Source organism: Falco peregrinus, chromosome 9 (assembly GCF_023634155.1).
Source record: "Falco peregrinus isolate bFalPer1 chromosome 9, bFalPer1.pri, whole genome shotgun sequence".
In the NCBI taxonomy this organism is placed as follows: domain Eukaryota; kingdom Metazoa; phylum Chordata; class Aves; order Falconiformes; family Falconidae; genus Falco; species Falco peregrinus.
The window spans coordinates 24,883,549-24,904,026 of NC_073729.1; the positions used below are offsets into that span (position 1 = coordinate 24,883,549).

At 45.4% G+C, this 20,478-nt stretch overlaps 2 long non-coding RNA genes across 4 annotated transcripts in view; one reads left to right on the top strand and one right to left on the bottom strand.

The window, feature by feature from the left end:
- Nucleotides 1-20,478, top strand: part of LOC114012852 (uncharacterized) — a 189,345-nt gene that overhangs the window by 47,554 nt on the left and 121,313 nt on the right. For all 3 annotated transcript variants that reach the window (XR_003555566.2, XR_003555568.2, XR_003555569.2), the window contains exon 2: nt 4,844-4,919. This is a non-coding gene — a long non-coding RNA (uncharacterized LOC114012852). The remainder of the gene's footprint in view (nt 1-4,843; nt 4,920-20,478) is intronic.
- LOC114012853 (uncharacterized) lies at nt 1,871-19,076 on the bottom strand. The gene is made up of 3 exons (XR_003555570.2): nt 18,985-19,076; nt 18,764-18,869; nt 1,871-2,163 (listed from the first exon to the last, which is right to left on the bottom strand). It is a non-coding gene; the product is annotated as an uncharacterized LOC114012853 (long non-coding RNA).

Genomic DNA, 20,478 nt, shown 5'->3' on the forward strand with positions numbered 1-20,478 from the left:
TAGATTATTTTTTTTAGTTTGCAATTAAAAATAATGTGAACTTTCCCCACTCGTTTATGCTCTGTCTCACTTCATTCCTCTTCAACTACTTTTTCCTCTTTTTTCTTTTTTTTGTTTGGAATTAGTTGAATTGCACGTATAATACCTGAAGTTAGTGTTGCCCCTACCACACTGTAGACTCTGCCTTTTTCTGCATCTTTTTCCTTCAGTTGCTGACAAAGATATGACCTCAAATGCTTGGTTATTATGTTCAGGTTTTCCATTCTACTCATCAGATATATTACTTACAACTATTAATAACTCCCCTCCAGGAGAGTCACAACTATCATGTAAATGCATCTTTCTCTGACATGGTTCTGTATACATAATACAAGAACCTGAGAGACTTTTCGAAACAAGCCCAAGAACATGATGAAAATGAATGTATTTTCCCGGGTTAGGTTGTAAGGGCTAAATTCACAAATGTGGGATTTTAAATTTTTTTTTGGCCAACAATTTTTCATTTATTTTTAATTTAATCACATGTTTTAGTTTGCAGGGACATTCTGAAAAATGATCTTTATAAAATATGCAGTCGTCTTCGCAATCTTATTACATCACTACTGCACTGGGAGAAAGTCATCTCCCTAAATTGAAAACCATTTTTAATGAATTGTTGTTTTATTTTAGGATCCCTTTAGGTTTCCTAGAACATTCGGTCTGAGTCCCCTATCTGAAGGAATCCTGATCTAACAAATCAGTATAAAAAAAATATTCCACAGCCCTTGACCTGGCTCACAGGAACTCCCTGTGTTATAAAACAAAGGGCTGCAGGGATGGGGGAGAATCCCACTGTGAAGTAGAAAATCAGCATTATTGCTTAGCCGTGGATTCAGAATTAAATCGCACACGAGATTTAAAAACTTGATGGAAATCTCTGACCTTCTGGCTTACCTACAACTGTAGTGGAAGACAGTGACCCTAGAAGAGCATGATTTACTGGTGAAATAAAGTGAGCCGTAAAATCTGAGTAGGATGGGCTATTGTCAGCAAAAAGCATAAAGACAGAAAAAAAAAAAATACCTAAACCCTAATTGCCAGGGTAAGGAAATGTAGAGGAGGAAAGAGAGAGATGAAGGGGAGAACAAGAGCATCCCCAGTGGCAAAATGGTTAAAAGAGATGACTAAAATCCAGCAAAAAATCAAGCAGTCAAGTAGTTAATTGACTTTGCTTTAATCAGCCCAATGAATATTCATTAGTGTGCTGGTCCTAATCATGGGGGCCATGTTGTCCGCATTTAGCAAGCGCACGCTCAGCATCATGCATGCCTCAACAGCTTCCCTTCCTCTCCGCACTGACATTAAATTTAGAGGCTTTGCGCCTTCCCAGCTCGAAGGGAGCGGGGATTGGCCCAGCTGCTCGGCTCCAAGATGCCATAGCAACCCCTGGCTAGTTGCCTTGGCAACATTTTTTTTAATTTTTTTTTTTTTGTAAGGGCCTGAGCCAGTAATCCATAGGCTTAACATAGAAAATATGCCTTTGTGGGGCATGTGTATATAGATATATAGATGTAAAGGAGAGATTGAATGGGTGGAAGGTGTGCGTGTCTTCTATTGTGCGACTTTAATGAAGGGAATGGGTTGCAGGATCTCATCATCATCATCTCGAGCTGTGTTTTGGGTTATGGTCTTTACATCTTTTTTTTTTTTCCTTTTTTTTTTTTTTTTAATGTAAAATGCACCAGCTCTCTGGCTGCACAGTTCATTTCCAGACCCATCCAAAGAGAGGAGAAATAATTCTTTGCCATAATTCCCCCCCGCCTCCCCCCCCGCCCCCCCCCGAACACTGGAAAGCAGCAGCGACTGCTTTAAGAGATATAGGACCCTATTATTCACATCGAGTTGAAGTTCCTCCTCCTGAAGGAGGTGGGTCTGGAAATGAGCTGCCCCATAAATCAATGGAGAAGTGCAGGCATGAAACTGGAGTCACGCAGCGGTGAGTCTGCTGCTCCTCACGTTCACGGCTGCTTTTTCCTTCTTGCGAGTGGGGGGAGGCTCCTGCCGGAGATTGGTTCAGCCAATGCAACTCCAATCCTGCTCCAGTCTGTTAATATTCCAGATGTTGCTGGGGAAAGATGATGTCCTGATCCTGGTGTTTTAGGAGTAGCTTGTGTTTCTACCTTCCTGAAAGGAGAATGTGAAAAAACAATCAAGTCAAGTCCCCAGCTGTGTCCAACCCAGCATTCCTAGCTTTAGAAATAGAATTTAAAAGAAAAAAAAAACAACACCCTAATATATTCAGAATGCCTGCAAGGAATTTTGGAGCTGGGAAATTGAAATGGTTAATGTTGTCTTGTAAATAAAGCTCATCCTTTAAACAAAAAAAAAAACCCAAAACAAAGTCCTGACCCAGTGAAGCATCACCTCTGATGGCACAAAATAGCTGCAGGGGAAAATGCGCAAAACCAACCCGTCTTCTTTGGAATCGGGCTGTTAGTGTGCGAGGTGTCTTGTAAAACACTCGGTGTAAGGATGAAAGCTGCACAGGAATCCAGAAATAGTACTGCAGAAGATTAAGGAATAGGTGCTTTTGAAAAAGCATTAGTAATTTCCTAATATTCCCTTCTATCGTGCTTTTCTTTTTCTTTTTTTTTTTTTTTTTTTTTTACAGCTCTTAATATAGAGCAGAAGTGGCTACAAGCGAAAAACTAATTCAGAACCTGCAAGAGGAATTGGGTTTGGTCTCTACGAGAGGTTTTTTTAATGTTTCTATTATCGTTATCTTAAATTATTCAAAAGTGTCATTTTGAGCTCATGGTGCAGGCACACGGTTTAATAAAGGCACATGAAGAAGGATCCTCCTTATTTCAAAAGAGGGAAGTGTTGTCCTCACTCCTGCCATCGGTAATGGGAAAGGTCCCCCTGATTCAGCATCATGCCCTCGGGGGGGAGCATGGCAGAGGAGAGGGGCTGATATTTCTGGCCCATCGGGAGAATGTTTTGCAATGATGATAAATTTAGGGATATGCAGGACTGGTTTCCAGGGCAGTTGTAGGGCAAGATAGGAAGGAGCAAACTTTGTTTTCCTCTGATTCCCATGTACTGAATGGCACCGAACCCCCTTTCGAGGTCTGTGCACCGTACGGAGGGTGCAGGGCTTGGGATGGCACGTTGTGCGCTGGCTAATGGTCCAAAGACAGGTCCTGGCCAACGTGGGTTGGAAACTGTTTCTCAACATCTGCATCTGTGCATAAGAAGATAAGGTTAATCAGCCTCTGATTCCCCCTCAAACAGAAGTACTGTGGTTTTTCAACATTTTTAAGTGTGAAAAGAAGAAATCTGCCACCCACGACCAAATGTCAAAATTGAAGGCATGTGGCTTGATCTCCAAGGTCTTGAGCAGCTCCCATCTGGCTTGGGCAGTCCCACTGCCACCCGCAGCACAGACCACTGGGGTCACTCCTGGCAGGAAGAGATGGAGAGTGTGGGGGGAGAAGGTTTTAGGGTGCCTTTTAGTTTTTGGGTTTTTTTTTTGTTTGTGGTTTGGTTTTGGTGTTTTGTTTGTTTTTTTTGGTGCGGTGGTGTTGTTTTTTTTTTTAATAAAATTAAATTCACCAGTAATTATAGCTGCAAGAGCGAAGAGGAGAGAGAGGAATTGTGAAATGCATGAATCGAGAAAGAGCTGATTTCAAGTGGCCTATCAGAGAGCTGCTGGTGAAGATCATTTCATCCCAAGAAGCATCGAGGCAGAAGGACTCATAGAATCCAAGAGTGGCAGAGCACTGATGTGAGACAAAAAGCTCCTGGGGAGGGGAGTGAGGAAGAAAGTAGGTTAAAAAAATTATTTACAGTGAATCTCCAGGGGAGATTTTTAATCTTGATAAATCCATCTTTCCATAAATGTTTTGGGAAAGCTCTCAGATATGTTTAAGAAGTCGAGACCAAAGTACTCTAGAGAAAATCGTTTATGTAGCCCTACTGGGTAGTATTCATTTAAAAAAAATCATAATGGGAATACTTTTATTTTTGTAATCATATTTTGTTGATTCAAATCTCTGAATGGAGTCTCTCTGCTTCCATCTGGTTAAACTTTGAGAGCTGTATGTGGTCCATTGAAAAGACATCATCAATTAATTTTATATGGGCAATGTACAAACAAATGCTGAGCACAGTGAGGCTGTCCCTTGGGCTGGTACTGCCACGGGCTCGGTGTCTCAGCTTTCCTTTGGTTGGGACAGGGTTTGTCCTGGTACAAATGACTGTAGGATGTGGGGAGGTGAAGGACAGGGGCTGTTCAGCTTGGAAATCAGCACAGAGGAGAAATAAAAGGCGGTGAGCACCCACTCACAGGGGCAAGCGGCACGTGCTGCTCAGAGAACCCACCTCTGCCCCTTCACTCGACTGCCGTGGGGCTGGGGGAGATTGCCCCGGGCTGTGTGTGTGATTGCCCTGGAAGTTGTGCCAGTGGTACCTGGAAACTCATCTTTTGGTAACTTGGTGATGGTTTAATTGTCCAGTTGGGGAGTAGAAAAATATACTGAGTTTGGTGATAAACTACCCAGGTGAATATGAAATGTCCCAGAGCAGTCCTGGGACCAGCCTCAGCTTTAGATGTGGCGAGTGGTGAGGAAGGAAGGGGCTGGAAGGAGAGGAACGCTTCACGTGAATAGAGATGAGAGTACTGATGTTGTCCAGCAAAAATGAGGATATGTTACAATGAATATTTATTTTTTTAATCTGATCAGTTGTGATACTGTGCGAAAATCAAAATAAACTGTTAAACATATAGAGCTTTTTAGAAGGTATGCTGACATAATTTCTTCTTTTGGTTTGTTCCTACAATTTCTATTTTTTTTTTCTCCAGCCACAAAAAGCCCAGTGATGCAGTCCCTGTTGCAGAAAAAGAAGCCCCCCCCCAGCCCAACCAGCCAAAATCCAAGGTAAGCATCAATTAATTTATTTTTTTTCCTTTATCTTTAAGTTGTCCGTAACTCAGGTTTCTTTAAATGGATTCTAACCTTGCAGTATGACAGTGTTGTATCTGCTGAGCCACAGAGCTGGTGTCTGCACAGAAACATGCGTTTTTTTTCATTAGTGATGCAAAAGCAGGGAGATATCCCTGCCCAGGTGTCCCTCTTCAAGGTAAGCACATCACACGGGGTGCAGATCTGATACGACTACTCCTTCCGCACAAAGGCTGCTTAGAAAAGTGTGAAGCATCATCGCTGGTACCATTTCACGCCCGGTGCCTTCAATAAAGCTGAAGGCAGAGCAGGCAGGGAGCTGGAGGTCAAGGGGCAGGCTCGGCTCGATGCATCACACAGCCTCCCTTCAAATCTTACCTGCCTAACCTGCGCCGCTTTTGCAGTGAGGCGGTGTGTAAACCAATCCCCCTCTGCGATTAAAGATGGAAAAATCCCTTCTTTTATGCAATTGTGTCTTTCCTCATCTCTATTTTTGTCATTGGCTGACAGGGTGGGAAGAGAGAAGGAAAGGATGGGGAGGGAAGCACCAGGGAGAGGAAAATTACCGCCAGATCAGGCAATTTAAAGTGAGAAAGGAAGAAAGGGAGGGAGAAGGAGAAAACAGATGCTAATTCCTGCAGCTGCCCCCTGCAAACAGAGTTCAGGCTCCTTTACAGATGCTTGAGCTTGGCGAGTCTGTGTTGGGATCATAAAGCCGAAACCTGGACAGGTTTCTCTTTGACGAGGGCTCATCCCCTGACTTACTTGGCAAGGCTGAGCAATGTGCTTGTGAGGGCACAGCGTGCTCATGGTGGCCCGTGCAAGGCTGCTGCACCACTGCGTGTTTGCTCCGAAACTCCTGGGGCAGCAGCCAGATGGGCAGCTGCTACCCCAGACAGTGCTGACACCAACTGCAAACAGAGCTCGGAGGGGAAGAAGGATGGAGTTGTCTGTGCCCAGCCGCCTTCCCCAGCCATGCCGTGCTCCAAGCAGGGAGGCAAAACCAAGGGTGTTAATCTTCTGCTTGCAAACCACGGCGGTGCTGCAGAGATCTTGTGTTTGGTGGTTTCACGCTGAAACTGGAAGGAGGCCCAGTGCTTGTCTTAGATTTATTGATTTAGGAAGTTCTCTAGAGGTTGAGATTTCAGCAAACTTTGGGGTTTGGGCTTGGAAGGGTTGGCTTTTTCAATGAGAACCCAGCTACTGTGCAGCTAGCTGCGAGGTCTTGAATCAGGAAGAATATGTTTTGTTAAATTGTTCTGCAGAACAATGATTTTGGAAAACAAAACAGCAGCAGCAACCAGAAAGAAAACCCCAACAAACAAAGTAATGTTTATTTCTGCCATGGCAGCTCTGTGAACTGAAAATGGGATGTTTTGTTTTGCTGGGCTTGTATGCAAAAAGTGATTGTATCCAGTTGCAGACAAAAAATGTGTCTGGGTCTTGGAAGGGGGAAGAGGAGGGTGGGAAGATCTATGTCTGCAGAATCACTGATGCAGGAAGATGCAAGTGCTGTGTTGTGTCTAGTTGCATCATGTGTGAATCCATCAGCGACTTAAAGAAACAGCAAACTCGGTGCATCCTCTTTCTGTGGTTTTTCCATCTGCTCCCTGATCTGCTGGTGATGAATGTTCAGCTTTGCTACCTCCTACCCTCGAGAAGTCCTTTGTGGGAGCTCCTGGTGATTCTTCTTAGCTGAAAAAATATCCAGGAATGTCTGCAAACTTTTGTGAAAAAAAACCCTGTCGAATTGTTACAGCGGCACACTGCACAGTCATTATAAAAGTGAAAAGTAACATTTGTTGATGACTGCCTTAGGGTGTCTTTTAAAAGTTTTGTTTTATCCTGGTTTTACATACCAATAAGATAATTTTGGGTAGAAAAGTAACTGCTCCAGCTTCTCGTTTGGACCTTTGGGTTCATGTGTGGGACTTCAGTCTGTAACATGCTGATTGCGAGGTCGAAGCTACTCTGGAACTGCTGATTGAGGCCAGTCTTAGGAAGAATCGTCCTCCTAAACCCTCACACACAGCTTAGCATTTTACTCTAAACCAAACTCTTCTCTCTCACGTTGCTCATTGAATCTCGGGAGAGCTGTCTGGCTCCACAAGGAATCTGCCAGCCTGCTACCAGCAAGCTGATATCCACGCCTTGACCTGCTCAGGGACTGACCATTTTCATTTTTAGCCTAGTTTTTCTTGGGAAAGCAGTTCTGTGCCATCCAAAGCAGTGTGTAGGTGTCTCTGTCTAACAGTTTCCATAATATTTTTTAAGCCTGTCAGCTAATTTCTGCCAGTTTTGACAGAGGTAGAAGTCTCAATGATATTTAATCCCTACAAGTTTTCATGCATGGGCAGTGGGGGAGAGGGGAGAGCCCCCATCACTGCTCCCCTCGAAGGGATGGGAACTGCACGGTTTATCCCTCTGTTAGACATCAGAAACCCCACCTCAGTTCTCTACCTCAGCAGTAGGTGTTTTGAAAAATCAAGCAGAAACACAACTAGTTGATTTATTTGCTTGCTTACCCACCGAAGGATCTGTCATCTAAACGAGCAATGCCCACCAGCACGACGTTTCTGGGGAGCTTTGGCTCGGTTGTGTGCGGGGCTGGCATCAGTGTAGGGGGGCTGGCCAGTGCATGGTAGGAGCTGGGTCAGAAAGCAGGATGCTTCACGTTCTGCTTGTCCTAGGACCTCCTTTCCCAGGCAATACAACGTCTTCATTTGTATTGGTTACAAAACCCTTTTTTTAATTGACATCTGAAATACAGCCTTAATTATTGTGGGTGGTTTCAGTGTTAGTTGCATTGGTACCACATTGAATTTGGTTGTTGTACAGGAACACCTCTGATTTCACTGACCCGTAGTGAGAGCAGGGATAATGCTTGGCACAGCAGAACCCCCCCGGGACATTTGCTCTGTAGCAATTGCAGGAATAGCACGTTAAAGTGAAACAACGCCATTGCACCGATGTTAGGCCAGCTTGTACCACTGGACTTTATGCTAATGCCTGCACAGAGAATTACTTGGATAAGACAAGAAAGAAGCTGAAAAACTGTTCACCGCTACCACAGAGATCCTATAGGGGTTACACATCGACTCCATTGTGCTATCATTTGTGCACACGAGTATATTACTATAGAAGGACTGTTGTATTAGCAAAGGCTATCCTCAATGGTGGTAATTTGGTTTTGTCATGGTAATACAATGCCAATACACTGCAGACACAAAAGTGAGTTCTGCATGGCTTGGCAAAGAGATTTTCACATGGCTGCTGGTTTCATGAGTCCATTGGTTTCTCAATGTTCCTAAACAGGAATGGGTCAATGGTAATTTTTAGGAAGGCAGATGCCCCTTGCTGAGCTTGTCTGACTATAAAGTGCTACACTAGACATGCAACATACATAGCATCCTCAGCCCCTCCGTCTAACTTGCAGACTGTTAAAACTGCACAGCAGGAATGAGGACTCTTTTAATCCACTGAATTTGCTGTTTAGCATGACCTGAATAATCTGGTAGGGCTAACGTGATCTTCAGCACTAGCACTCAACTGCCTGTTCCTCTCTTTGAAGCTGCAGGATATCAAAAATATCTGACTGGCTTGGACTGAAGAAAGTCACTTGGATAGTGTCTGTGTGTAATTTGTTTTTCAGTGACGTTGTTCCAGGCCCTGCTCTTCTCGATGCCAGTCAGTCTGTTTCTGTGTGATCTTTCTAGATAGGATCTCTTCGATCATGCTACTTCTTCTGTTGACCACAGCTGCCTGTTCATCGTTACTCCCTTTATGTTTTCTCTTTGGTAAGAAATGAAAAGCAGAGGAGGACAGAGCTGGTGCAGGAAAGTTAAAAATGTGTCAGTAATTGCCTAGCAGGAGGGCAGACTCTTTCCTCCAGATGGCCGGATACATGAAGGTAGAGCCTAGATTGGTGTAAATTGCCATAGATGAGAAACTATTCTTATTTATTCAAATTTATAGCAGCTATATGGGTGTTTAAATCCTTGCCCTTGTTCAGCAGCACCATGACCACCAGCAGTACAGAACCAGTGGGATGATGGATATGAAGAACTGGACCAAAATGTCTTTTCCCATGGCTGCTGGTCTTGGTGGCCAATGTTTGGTGACATCTTTCCACATGCAGTAACTGGCTGAGTGTGTGCATTCCTGCTCTCCAATCTGCCTTTAAAGAAATAATCATGTGGGAAAGGAGGTATAATTTTGGGAAGGGTCTCCTGTTACTTCCAGAGCTTTATCACTTTGTCTGACTTATTATCTACCCTCTCCTTTCTATCACTAATGTTAAGAGCTTCTCTGGGGTTATGAGAAAAGGATGTTGATAAGGCAAACTTTCAAACCTAGCATCCTTAAGAGGGCATCCAAATGCTGCACTGTACAAAGGAATTGAAATTAGCTCTAAATGCAGTCAGCTTTACCTGCTTTATGGAAAAGAGAAATATATTTTTAAAGGATATGTTTCATGTAATCATGCTGGGTTTATCAAGTGCAGAAAAATGTCTCCTAACAATACCCAGGAAGATTACAATTGTCAATCAGAGCAGAGGTCCTGTTCTTGTCTCTTTGCCTCACTCCCCTGCCATTCTGCTTTTCCTGGGCACAGCAGCACTGAACAAGGCAAAGAATGTAAAGAACTATTTAACCACCAAAAGACGGTGCCAGCCAAGCATGGCACTGAATTTCAGCTCCTAAACATGCCAATAATGAAGGGAGAAACTCGCACAAAAGCAAAAGTAGAAGCCATCCTGTGTGGTCCTGTGAATGGTACACACTCTCCTTGGGCTTCTCGACAGCGCGAGGGCTGCTGCAAAGTGGGCAAAGCCCTTCTTGAAGCTCGAAGGGCTCCTGGAGCTTTTCGGCTCATTGCAGGATCCTCAGAAACCCTCAGCATCATCCTCCCCTTGGCACGGCAGGGTCGATAAAATCAGATCAAGGCTTAGCATTTCTAAACAAAAGGGAGTGGTTAAATGGGCTTTTAAACACTGGAACCTGTCCAGCTTGTTGGGAGGCAAAGCCTGGAGAGGCGGGGGTGAGGAGAAAGCACAAGGTGCCAAGCAGGGAGTAGAGTGGCACTTGTGAGCAAAGTTGTTGGAAAGTCATTTTGTTGCTTGTGTTGTGCAGCGTGTGTGTGCGTGTGTGCGCAGAACAGATTGGCAGACGCCTGTGCCCACGAAGGCGGGCTGGGGGCTGGGGGGAGCTGCTTTGGAAAGGTGCCAGTTGTTCTATGGGCTTTCTGCCATCAGGATTTTTTTTATTTCCCCCCCCCCCCCCCTTCCCTTTCTCCCCATCCCAGCCCCCAAACACATGAACAGGCTGGCAGGAAGAGCATGTTGAAAAGGATCTGACAGTTTGAACAACACTCGATGACTTAGTTTGTTTTCCCTGACTTTGCGCCAGCAAGCAGGTCTATGGATGAAAGACTTTATTAGGCTTTTAAAGCCACTGACACAGGTCTTTCTTTGACCTGAGGTACTTGAGAAGAAATGAAAACAACGTGTAACTTTCATGGAGTTGAAAGACTGCCCAAATCGAAGAATACGGTTTACAAGGGATCCAAAGTATCACAAAACGTTTCCCAGGGTGAAGCGTGGCGGAGCGGGGGGGGGGGGGGGGGAGCCCGTCCTGGGCAGAGGGAGAAGACATTCAGTCGCTGCTCATGATGAGGAGGAAAGCTGATCCAGCTAATTAGGATATTACAAGATGATCGCATCCAGCAGAAGGTGCCATAACTAGTCATCAGCTTTCTGGGTGTCCAAGGTAGGGAAGTGATGGAAATCAACACTTATTACTAGGAGCCTGTAGGCATGCAGGTGGTCCCAGCGCTGCCCGGGCACCGGCATGGGGCTGTGTGCTCAACGCTGCAGCTTCTGCACCACCTGGCTCTGCTCAGACCTGGCGGGAGAGCTGTGGAAGAAAAGCCATGCACTGTTAGCAGTGGTAGCATCCACAAGGAAAATGTAGGACAGTCGGAGCCTCCTCCTCCTGCAGTAATGCTGGAGAGTCTTAAAAGGGTCAGAGCTGGTTCCAGTTATTACCTAAATTATCCCCTCTTTAATCCTCAGGGGTAGAGGGAGAATTTCTCATTAACTTTCTGTATGCCTGCTTTGCTCCTCAAGGAGCTCGGCTGAGGGATTTTAACAAGAAAACCAAGAATTAGGCTTTGCTTATAAAAAATCAAAATAAACAAGCCCCTTGGTGAGGAAAGGAAAGCATCAAAGAAAGTGCAGGTGCCAAAGAAGTAATGGTGCAATGGATGCTACAAGTAAGTGTGTGAAGGAGCCCCCACTTGGAAGAGTAATAGAAAAAGGGTGATTCATCCTTTTTTCTTTCTAAAGCCTCATAGAAGGAAAAAGACAGCAGGCCAGGTTTGTAGAACTGAAATAGTTTCTCAAAACTGGAGACTAGAAGACTGAGAAACAAGTAATATGGATGCTGGTGTATCAGTCTTGGAAAAGAATCATTGAAACTGCATCTATTTAAGCCTCAGTGGGTTGGGGAAGGAGTTTTCATGGTTATAAGCCATGACTGAGAGTTTTTCTGGAGCTGGCTACAGGCCTGATCCTTCCTCAGACTGAAAATAAAATGCTGCAGCCAGTGGAGCCCATGACTCTGTCCAGCGGCTCAGTGAGGGGCCAGAGTTGTCACACGAGGATATCTTCTAGGAAGACTCCAGTGAAGAGCTGCTTTTTTCATGCAGGGCTCAGAATACCTTCTACTCTCTTAAAACCTTGTTCTGTTGGTAGCACAGGGGAACAAGGACGTTGGCGAGGCTCTGTTCAGCTGTCATTGAGGTGAACATGACAACAGCCACCTTTGCACAGAGCCACCGCTACCTTCGGTCCCTTTAGCACAGCTTTGCTCTCTCTAGCAGAGTTGCTCTCCAGTTTGCTCATAGGCAGGACTTCCAGGAGGTTGGCATGGAGCTGCAGCTCGGTGGAAGTGCCGGGTGGTGCCTACTGGCCTGCAACGCGCAGCCAGGGTGCTTGGCTCTGCATGGCATCTCCACTGTGCTCGCAAACGGGGCGTCTGCGTAGACGCGCCTCACCGGAGGGTCTGGTGGCCCGCTGAAGTCTGTGCCCCTGTGGAAGCAACATGTGAACCATCTCTCCAAAAGTTTGATGTTCACAGTGAACTTGTGAACAGGAAGCCTGGAGGAGGCTGACTCGAACAGAGAATTTGCTCCCGTCCCTTTTGTTTCAGGTCCCAGCACCGCCTTTGTGTGCACGTGTGCAGGAGTGCAAGGACGTGTCTGTGTTTCTTGTTTCCTTTCTATAGGACTGAATGTTCTCAGCGATCATGTTATTGTATGTGTCTGATGAGCCATATGGAAGCTGCGAGGCTTAAGGGGTGTTTTGGGAATATAATGCCAGGAACTGATAATCTCAGCAGCTCTTCCTTATTATCGCATTGCTTTTGCTGCCATACACACTTAAAGCTATTTACGCCCCTTCCCCAAGAAGCTGGTATTTTCCCACCACAGTCCTCATTCTCTGTGGGGTAGAAAGGCTTTGGGAAGTGCCGTCTGAGGCTCATTGTGACTCGGTAACACTTTGCAGAGCCTGTGCTGTTGTCAGGCTGCCTGCAAAGGGTTTGTAGCACGAAATAACTCAACCCCTCTCATCGGAAAGATTCCGTTTCTGCAGTACTATTAGGCAGACAAAAGGTGAATTAGCCCCACTCTGTGAAACAGCCCTGACACGGGGTGGTGCTGCTCTGTCACCAGCATTATTTTGCAAACTGGTTTTCTACGGTCTTTGATTCCAACAAGGCAACTTGCAAAATGCACAAAGGATCAGGTTGTATCTCCTAGTGCTGGCCGGCGTTTCCCTCCTGTGGGACATCGGCAGCTGCTGCTTTCTCTCTTTCCACACCTTTGCTTCTCCTGACCTCCTTCCAGAAAACCCACTGGCAGTTGTTTAACAGTTTCAGTAGCTAGTCGGGCAGTGGGCACTATTCCATACTGTGTGTTTTTCTCCTCCTGTGTTCGAAGAGCCTGTTCTTCCCCTGCACCTGTGGAGCTTGTTAATCTCTGCAGAAGATTCAGTTCTTTGACTGCAATCCAAGCCTGCACCATCTGAAGCAAGCTGCATCCTCCTGCCCTCTGAATGATCCTGATCTTATCTTTTGCTCTGGCTCAGCCCTGCACAAGCAAGGATGGCTGGCAAAACTGGGCTTGGATCACGTAAGAGGGGTGGACAGTTTGAAAAATTATAATCTTCCTTGCAGTGCATCTGGTGCCCAAGACAAGACGCTTGACCTGGGGGTGAAGCTGGGGCTCCACGTACCTCCTCTCCTCCCCGCCATGGACATGACCCGTTAGCGTGGCTGTACTGGAGAGCCTCAAAGTACCAAGGATTGTGATCCCTCGTGTGACTGATGAAGTCGTCAGTTACCACAGGGATAACAGCTCTGTCTCCTCCATGGGTCCTTATCGACGCGGAGGCGTACAGCCCCAATGTTTGACCGGGACATCTCAATGGGGCAGCTCTTTCCAAGGGATGGGTTGTTCAACGCCCACCACAGCCTCAGTTCAGGAGGTTCAGGATCATTTCTGTTTATCAGTTGACTTTTTCATGCAAAGGGCAGGAAGTGCAAGACCTACGCTAAAGTTTTGCTTCCCCTTGAGTGGGTGAATGCAATTTAACTAACTGGAAAGACTTTAGTTGCCACCCGGTTCTTGCAGCACTGGGGGGAGTGTCTAACCTGGGTTAAGTGCTCTTTGAATACTTTCAGCCCCTTGAGTTTTCTTAACCCCTGTGATATATTTTGTGTTCCTCACAGCCTCTGTGTGCTGTGTTGGGGATAAATGCCAGGCAGTTTTAGCATTATGCATGTTACGCACCCAGCTCAGCCCTCTATGGGCTGTTCATTTCCATATGAAACATTTCTTTAAATAGCAGCAATCTCAGGGGCTGATTTTGTTGTCCTTGCTGTGGCTGATCTCAGTCAGAGCACCCTTCTGAACATCCTGACTTACTGTTTATTTCTGGTGATCTTTGTGGCTCCATCTTTGCTTCTTACCCATCCATTTTTCATACCAGGAGCCCTACTCTACAGTCTGGTCCCAGACCTCTGCCATGTTCCTGCAGGCGACACGTGTCTCTGAGCAAGGATCTTGCTCTAGCAATAAAACCCTAGTCTTTGCAATCTGTCCCCAGATCTGTTCCCCAAATCTCCAAAGGAGTGAAGGGGCACCTGCATCACTTTTTTTGGCTGCCCTGGAGGGAAGGGGAAGTAAAGCCCCATTCCAGTGCCCAAGGTGGTGGGGAGCCCCACGGGATGCCCAGGCACACCCGTGCCTTCCCCGAGCCAGCCTGCATGGGAGGACAACCTTGGCCAGGCAGCCTCTGTATGCTGGAAACCAAACCCTGCTGATGGAGAGGACCAAGTGTAGCAACAGGCAGGGAAATAGAACGATTTCAAAAGCAACACGTAGCCCCTCCAAAGCAAGAAAGACAAGCCAGTGAAGTGGATATTTTATTTGAGCACTTCTTGGTGTTTCTAAGAGGATTGGCTTTAAATAAAAAGGTTTGTAAACAAGTTTTCTTTTTCAGTACATCCTTTTGAACGTATATCTTTTTTGATAATGAAACTGCTTTGTGCATGTCCCCCTGTTTCGATTTCCTTTTAAATTTAAATTTGCTTTATAGGAAATAAATGCACCTGATTATTTCCAAATAGCTTTTCTGTTAGTCCTTGCAAAGTTGTCCACAGACATACATATATTTTTCCCCCCCGGTTTTTCTTCTTTTACCCAAATATGTGCACTGATCTTCTGTGTTCTTTTAATGTCTTCCAGGAGAATTCCATTCCCCACATCAAGTCTTCCTAAATTGTCTCTTTAATCCCCAGGTTTTTAGTGCTTGGCAATGCTACTTATTCTGAAGTGCCGTGATGGGAAGGTGCAGGGTTTTTTTTTCCCCCTCATTAGCTGCTTTTAACATTCACCTCCTTTGTTTGTGTATCTTCTTTAGATTCCCTTCCCTTTGTGGGCAGGGCTTTGCTCTTCTGAGGTGTTAATAAGCCTCTGGCAGAGACGACATCTGTGGCAGAGGACATTAAGTTCTGAAAAACATACTTCTTGTGTTATGGGGCCCTTACCTCATCTGAGCAGCAACTACAGCTTTTAAAGAGCAAGGACAAAGGAAACACTGGCTTAGGGCTGCTTCATGGTGGGTGTTTTTTTTTATGCATCAAGACTCTAGCTCAAAGTGTTTGTATGGGAGAAGGGGGGGAAGAGACTGCCGAGGGGAGGAACATTAGAGGAAAACTTGTGAAGGGGAAAGGAAAAAGAGAAGAGGCTATTTAAAAATACTGTGCATTGCTTAAACCAACACCTAGTGAAGGATAAAGGCTTTACAGTGTATATACGTGATCCATCCATCTGTTCATGCCTTTTATCCAATCCTATAGTCATGGGTATCATAAGAAGGAATAAGAGCAGTTAAAGCCTCCCCATCACAGGCATGTCAGATGTTCCACACTGAACAAGATCAAACCAGGGATTTGCAGCCTGTGGGATGCAAAGAGATGTCATGGAGGGATAAGTGCTCTTCCCTTCCTATATCGACAAATGGGAGGGGATCGTTTTTAGCAGGACAGAGAGGAGAACGCTGGCATCACCCACATGAGGGGATGTTAATAGCTGGAATACCACCTTGCTGCTACCAGGTGTAACTCTTTAGAAAGTTGCAAAGTGAGTACGTCAAAACCTTGTGCCTCCTCCTTTAACCTTATATCCTGATCTGACCTATCTGCTAAACATTTTGGGGCAAAAAGAGGGCTGGTGTTAATTCAGACTTTAGGTGTTTGCACTCCAAAATAATTTTGAATTGGAATCAAATAAAACTGTTTTCTCTCCTCCTCCCATTCCATCCTCCTTTAAATTTTCTGTGATTTACCTGGGAACATTATTTTTGCAATATTTTCATTAATTTCACGTTGTTCCACAGGATGTTGTAGTGGAAACACAACAGTATGCTTTCTGGTCTGTGAAACTCAGTCTGACAGGACACACTAGCTGACATATTCCAGTCTATTTTAAATGAAGGTATCAATTAGTCCGCTGCTAGCTGAGCTCCTTCTTGGCTATCGGATGGTTCTGTTGCAGCGTTTTCATAGTTGTTGGTATCTTGAAAGCTGAATAAAGCAAAAAGGTTCCTTGCACAAGCTGCAGATCTTGATCTTTCCACCTCCAGTGGTAAGTGCATGGAAGAGAAGTCCTTGCCACAAGCTGGGGGCCTGACTGATGGCAGCTACGTCATTGTGCCTGAGCCATGTCGTGCCTGTGCCGTTACACAGCTCTCGGCAGCAGTGGGGGGCTTGGACCATGCTGCCTCGATGCTGCTTCTTCACTTCATCAAAATCCCTCTCCTGCCCCGACCCACCGCGTGGGACCAACCTGGCAGACCCGAGTGTGTGTCCTTAAGCAGCAAATGCCCTTTGCCTGGGGGCTGCTGTTGTCTCCCCAAGGACACCTTTCCTGAAGTATCTGCTCTCGTCTGCTGAAAGGCATCCAAACCCCTGTGTGAAAACTGAAATGAAAAACTGGCTGGCACATGTTTTCACGGTGGAACTAGGTGACTTCTGTGCCTGCAGATTGACGGTATCGCTGCTGCTGGCATGACAAGTCTCTGCGTGTTGTAACCCTGGCACCAATCAGTGCCACGGATGTGAGCTAGCCTCCTCTTTCATTACTCTCAGTAGCTCCTTCCCTTCCCTGCTTAGGAAAAAGAGCTATTTATGGACCTGGACAAGGTGACCTCCATATGGCAGATTCTGCCACTCACCGTGGGGACTCGAGCTAGGCACATGCTCCTCGGGCAAGGCAGAGAGACACGCTCAAGCGGTGGCCACATACAAATGTATGTTGCTTTCAAAGCAGCAGAAAAGGTGTTTTTTTTTTAAAGAAAGAGATAGTAAGAAAATAAAAATAAAGACTCAGAAAGCAAAGGCTTCTGACTTCCCCATGCATCTAAGGAAAACAATGCATTTCTGCAGATTGCATGTTTGTAATATTCTGAACTTTCATCTGGAATATTATGAAAAGAAATATTACAAATACCCATCTATGTATTCCCCAGAAGTAGAGAATTTAATTCCTGTGCAAGGATAGCTGTCTTTCTCCCTGTAGCATCATTCCCTGCTTTGTTCGTGCTCTGGGGAACGGCACAAAAGCAGTCTTCATTGGGCAAAGCTGTGCCTATGTAAGCAAGCTGACCCAAATTTATAAAGAAAAGGAGAGGATGAGAAGGGTGAAGAAGGAAGAGCATGAAAGATGCAGAATGCCTGGGATGCGGAGAGGTGCTGTGCTGGGGAGCGGCTGTGCTGCTCAGCCAGGCTCACACAGGTCGCACGAGGCTGTGCTTCTGCATTCGATCCATTTAATTTGATCAGGCATCAGTGGAGTTACACAGTGACCAAAGTTAGAGGAGAGGAGCTCTGTTCCCTGCGGTTTCAGACCAGTAAAAGTGTGGATTACCACCGTCCTTTGCATGCTATGAGCTAGAAAGCATAGTCGAGCCCAAGTGCCACCGTCTCCGTACCAAATTCTGCTGTTAGACCTGCGTGGTGCAGCCCTATTGGTATAAATAGATTTATACAGGTTTAGCCACTAGCTAGTTTTTGTTGGGGTTTGTGTGTGGGTTTTTTTTTTTTCCCAAGCGCATCTAAATAACTGTCAGTATTGCAGTAACAAAATTGCAATTTTAGTGAAGAATCGCTCTTAATTATATGAGAGCACAGATTCCCTTGCAGCTCTGCAGCCCTAATTTCTAGTGGCAGGACCCAGACATCCCCTGGGCTGCGGTATTTTCTGTGAAACCCTCTGGGTGTAGTAGTAGGCTTTCAACAGAGGCATTACGTGCTGAAAGATTCTAGTTGCACAAAATGGCTTTAAAACAGAGATATGTGATCTGTAAGGCGAAGAAGAGCATATCCTGCCCCGTGTACCATTGCCTCCCATCGGATTTCCTCAAGGCAATGCAATTCTTCATACACAGCTTCCCAAGTGAAAAGTGCTGTTTGGGTTGTTGCAGGACATGCAACATACAGAAATGCAGCATCTGATCTTGCTATTTGTGGCAATTTATATTTGGAACTGCTTGAATAATTCATGGCAGATCTTAACTATTTCTTTTTATGTGATACTTATTCAAAGGTAATTTTTCTCATTATCTGACTCTGTTTGCTGGTACGTTTTTGATACACAGTAATAGGTGTAAACTAGTAAGAATTACTTCCTTTTAATGCTGAACAAGGAACTTTATTGCAATGAGCAAAACAGTTGCAGCTCAACAGTGTCTGTTTTATTGGACATCTGAAGACATTGCGTTCTAACATCTTCTCTCTCCCTTTCTGCTCAGCTCCTCACTAGTATGCTCGTCAAAAGTAGGTATCGTGCTCATAAATCCCTTCTTAGGCAGTGATGAAAGCAAACACAATGGATATGTGTTTCGCAGCCGGCAGCAATCCGTGGGTATAGACAGGCACAGAGTTTCACAAGAGGCATACATTATGAGTATTTAAGAGTTTGTTTTAAAGAATATGTTAAAATCTTTCTGTTGACGCTTAAGTTAATATTCTGGCTGTGTTTACAGATCTGAATATCTTATTGCAAATGTGATGGGGTGTCTTAGGATGGTAGTTCAGCTCTCTTTGTGCAGATGCATGCGAAAATCCACGTTTCACTAATCGCAACCATCATTCTGCTCTCTGCCCGATTACATTTCTGCTAGTCAGGTCTCGCTTCCAGGAGTGCCCACCCCGTGCTAGCTTCGGTAAAACAGCAAACAAGGCAGAGTCCCTACCTGGGGGGGCTGCAATCACTGTGCTTTTTCGGCCTCCGAATGCAGATTCTAGATGCTTCATTAGAGCCACATTTGGAAACTGCTCTCTAGGGACACAATCCAATGTCTATTGAAAGGAGGAAAACAAAAACCTCCCATTGACATCAATTTTAGTAGGCTTTGGATCAGCCCTTAAATGTTTTCCTATTCAGCATGTTTTTGTTTTCCTTTTTTTGCATTACCTTTTTTTCTCCCTCTCTGTCTTTCCCTCATCCCTCCTCTTTCAAAATCAAAGTCACCAGGTCGGAATGTGATTCTGCTCTCCAGGCTGGGCAGATTCGCACTGTAGTGGGAATTTCTCATAGAGTACAAATATATCTGGAGGACGTTAGCTGTCCTGTGTGACCTGCTGGCTGTTACTTGCTTACATAATTTATTTTAGGGTTGTTTGGTTGGATTTTTTTTCATCGGGATTTATATCTAAAAGCACCTCTCCTAAGCTCTAGATGCTTGCTAACCCTGCCCGGCAGCCTGCCAGTTCCAACCAGCCAAAAATATATCACCTTACTTGGCTTGTGGACATTTTTGTATCTTTAAAAGTTAATCCAGCTCTAAGATGGATTAATAATGGAACATCCCTTTAACCAAAGGCACGTAAGGTCATGGCAGAGCTACATGAGTATTCCAGAGTGGTAACCACAGAAATAATTTTTTTTTGTCCTATATAGGACCTGATATGATGTATTTTAGCAGTATTTTTCTTGCTGGACTAAAGGAGGAGCAAAGGAGTGTGAACAGGGCTAGCCTGAAGGAAGAACAGGCACTCTGAGGGTCAGTGGTGTTGTGGGATGTTGGCTGAGCAAGTACCTAAAGGGAAGACGAGAGACGAGAAAAACATTCTCAGCCTTTTGGTGGGGGAGAGTTGGAGGGCGAGATGAACTCATCGCACAGGTTACAGAGAGGCAGGCTGGCACAAGGATGCCTTTTGCAATGCTGGACTGACAGCAAGCACTCTCAAGCTACGCTGGTGTGGTTTGTGTCATCACCAGGGTACTTTGACGAGCTGGGTCCCCCTGTTGCCCTGCTGCCTGTCATTTGCTGGGCAGCGCTATATAATGCACTGCTGAGTTCACTGGCTGCACACCCTTGGAGCAGCAAGGTGCTTCTCCCTGTTACCCCTTAAATAAAGAAGACACACAGAGGTCTTCCGATACTCTCCTCCTACCACTTTCAGTCCAGAACCTTTAAAAAATTAAAGAAAAAGTAAATGGAAAGCCTGGGTTTTGCTTCCACGTGGGGCTGGTTCTATCACTGGGTGCTTGGCTGAAGCCAGTTGAATTCCCCAGGGCTTGGAAGCGATGTGAGAGCAGCATTGGGCCTTTTGACCCCTGAAAATTGGTGGCAGAAAGGTGGTGTTTTGGTACTGGAGCAGTGTCCTGGTGAAGCATGTGTTGGGGTTGGATCCAGCAGTACAGGCGTTAAACCACAGCGAGCCCAGGCTGCTGCTCCTGAAGGCAAAAAGAAATTTAGGCAGCTTGAAGTCTGTGGTTTGGGGGCTGTTATTTTTCTCTTGAAAGATCATTCTCTTCCCTTTCGTCTCTTGAAGCCCAGAAATCAATGCTTTTAAAAGATCCCCGATGGATAGGTTTCTGAAGTGTTCTCTTTATTGTCTGTTTTAGTGCTTTTTCCCCCCATTTCTCCTGCTCTCTGACAAGAGCTGCTGGGGTGGGGGTGGG